Consider the following 3,555-nt stretch of genomic DNA (forward strand, 5'->3'; position numbering starts at 1 on the left):
ATTATACATTTATCTATAAAGACATTTATTTATTTGTTTATTTATTTATTTATTTAGTGCCAATCCTGGGCTTAAACTCAGGATCTGGCCACTAGCCCTGAGCTTTTATGGTCAAGGCTAGTTTTTTCCCAGTTGAGCTATGGGTCCATTTTTAGCCTATTTTTTTTTTATTTTACACTAACTGCTTTTTATTTTCTGAAACCTTTCACAAGATGGTTAAAAAAATTTACAACCACCACTAATGTATTTTTCCCATTGTTCCCAGTCAGCTCCAAACCCATTGTGTGCAAAGCCCATTTTTCCATGCACCTAAATGATAGACACAGGCTATGAAATTATTTATTCTATTTATAGCAGCTTATGCAGGTGCAGCCAAACACAAAGCTTCAGGACGAATTGTACAAACTTTACAATGTGGGATTTGAATTTAAAGTATGAAACATAAAATCTACACAAAACTGATAAAAATCAAGCATATATACCAAGACTGAAACTTATAACCCATGTGTGAAAGGGAGTCTTGTTTCCTTTCAAGTGCTTTATTCTGCTACAGAACAGGTGAAATGAAGATGTAAAGCTTTGTAGTTAGTTTAAATTATACCAATTTAAAAGTTACACATAGACCAACAGATGACCATCACTTTATCTGGATTGATCAGACAGTCCAATAGCTAGATTACTGAGAACAAATTAGGCAAATGTGGAAAGAAACTCCACCTGTGCAATTGTTTGCAGTTTACTGATGGGCACACTGCACTCCAGGTCCATGATGGCTGCTGCTTTCTTCATCAGAGCTATCATTAAAGGCTTCCTGCCACTGATCACTTCCTGAGCCTCGAGTGCTATCAAATTCCTGAAGCTCTACCTCCTCTGTTTCTCCAATTACATTAGGAACTTCGGGCCTAGATGGCAGAAGATCTTCTTATTCAGAAAGCTTGTCTGGGTTGATCCAGTTGTTATCAGGAAACTGCACATCAAATTTTATGTAAAGATCACCTTTTTCAAAGGGATTACGATACTGAGGCATTCCTTCACCTGGAACGAACTACATGAACGCATCCTAGTTCAATTACTTTGCCAGGGGGGTATCTCACCGCAATCTGACGTGCATCAAAGTACTTAAATGTGAACTGAAAGCCACATAAAGCTTCAACAAGTCCTATCTTATATGTCATGTGCAAGTCATTCCCATCTCTTTGGAACACCTCATGTTCCTTCTCCTGTAGCAAAAGAACAATTTCCCTGGGTTCCACTCCTGGGGCCTGATCTGCTTCCCCAGGGAAGGTAATCCTCTGTCCATGTTTCATGCCTTTGTCTACATGGACTTCAAGAATCTTAACTTCTTTAATCCTTTTCATTAATTACCTCTCCTTCTCCATTTCAATCAGAGCACACAGATTGCATCTGTTGTACCATTCCTGGAGCCAACTGATGGATCATGATGTACACACCTCGACCCCGACAAGCAGTACACTTCTGAACAGCTCCATACTTCCCACCTTGACCACTGCATGCACTACAAAGTTCATTCTTGCTAAGTTGTAGTTTGCTTTTCTTACCATTGTACAGATCTTCTAAAGACACTTTCAGTGAATGCATCATGTCCTCTCCACTTCTTCTGCCATTTCCACTTCTACTGTGATTGCCCAAGAAGCCAAAAAAATCCTCCAACATTAACTTTCCTACCTGCGATAACTTTGAACTGAAACCCTCAGATATCAGCCTCTTTAGAAGCTAAGATATCTGGCATGAAACTGGCTAAAGAACTATTTACATAAATACACAAACATACACATACTTCCATATACACATGTGAAAATCTGGAGGAACATATAGAACAATATGAATTGAGGCTGTCTCTAAAAGGAGTATTATATGATCTATATTTTTGTAATCAACTTCATTTAATAAGATTCATACATGAATCACTTCAGGGATCTAAAATACATTAAATTATATTAGAAATAGGTTTAGTCTTTATGATCTGCTGTAGGAGTAAGTGATTCTGGGAGTAAAACCACAGAAAGGAGCCTGATTTTTTAAAAGATGACTCTTAATGTCTCTTTTGCATTTAAGTCTTTTCTTTTTTGCTTCACATCATGGTGATGAGACAGATTCCTCTCTGGTGCACTGAGAAGGTGATCTCACAGCTTCTTTTAGCACAGAAGTAGGCCAATGCTGAGATGCAAAGAGAACAAACCTCGAAATCCATTAGATGGTGTGAAAGGGGCCAGTGTGACAAATGATGCTGGGCATAGTATTGAAAACATGCCAGCAGAACTCATAACTCTATAAACGTGAGGGCAGGCAGAGTATACTTGGTTTACTGACCTTAAACCCTACATTTCTGACTATGAAGATTTTATACCCCAGAAAAAGTACAGCTGTGAATATACTGTGCAGAACAAGATAGAAAATAAAATCTAAAATTTGAGGAAAGCAGCAGAGGAGTATATAGAAGCCAAGAGAAGAAATGCAACCATAAATTCCATTGAAGTCAAGGTAATTACAGAAGATGGTAATGACAGTACTTAACAATTATACAGAAGCTTAGTGTCTATGTTATACAGGATAATATAAGGGAGAAACAAAATTTAATCCAAATAAACCAAAAATAATTGATTTATTTTTTCCAATGTTTTACCTTCATACATATAATATATAATTTAGATTTTATTACTTAATATATATAGCCAGTCCTGGGCCTTGGACTCAGGGCCTAAGCACTGTACCATGCTTCTTTTTGCTCAAGGCTAGCACTCTGTCACTTGAGCCACAGCATCACTTCTGGCCATTTTCTATATATGTGGTCCTGTGGAATAGAACCCAGGGCTTCATGTATACAAGGCGAGCACTCTTGCCCCTAGGCCATATTTCCAGTGCACTTAAGATATATTTTGCATATACGAAGACTCATGATGCATGCATATATCCATACATATGTGCATATATGATATATAATTTAGATTTTACTACTTAAGATATATTTTTGCATATATGGGGAAGTATGATGCTTGTATATATCCATACATATGCAGACACACAGATACACACACTGACACCCCCACCACATACACATAAAAGATTCAAATATTTTTTCAAGTATGAAACCATAGTGTAGATTTAACTTCATTTCCTAATTTTTCATTTGCTGTTTTGTCATAGATATTTCTCCAAGCTGTTCATCTCCTCCCTCTTTTAATTTTTTTGATAGTACTAGAGGATTCAGTACAGATCATCCTGAATAACTTGGGTTAAATTAACACTGAGTATACTACCAACCACCTTTCTAAAATTAAGTAAGTTTAAGCCTACAAAGCAAATAACAAAGTCTTGGAGCAACAAAAGTACATTATAGGAGGGGGTAATATTATGCAAAAAGAAATGTACTTACTACCTTACTTATGTAATTGTAACTCCTATGTATATCACCTTTACAATAATTGGGAGGGGGAGGGGGAGGTTGTCCTGGGGCTTGAACTCAATGTCTGGGCTCTATCGCTGAGCCTCTATGGGCTGAAGGCTAGTGCTTTATCACTTAAGCCACAGTGCCAC

At 37.2% G+C, this 3,555-nt stretch overlaps 1 pseudogene; it reads right to left on the minus strand.

Annotated features, from left to right (window-relative positions):
* Nucleotides 1-680: 680 nt before the first annotated feature.
* On the minus strand, nucleotides 681-1,674 carry LOC125360615 (annotated as a pseudogene).
* Nucleotides 1,675-3,555: the final 1,881 nt, after the last annotated feature.

The sequence above is a fragment of the Perognathus longimembris genome, chromosome 12 (genome assembly GCF_023159225.1).
Source record: "Perognathus longimembris pacificus isolate PPM17 chromosome 12, ASM2315922v1, whole genome shotgun sequence".
Lineage (NCBI taxonomy): Eukaryota > Metazoa > Chordata > Mammalia > Rodentia > Heteromyidae > Perognathus > Perognathus longimembris.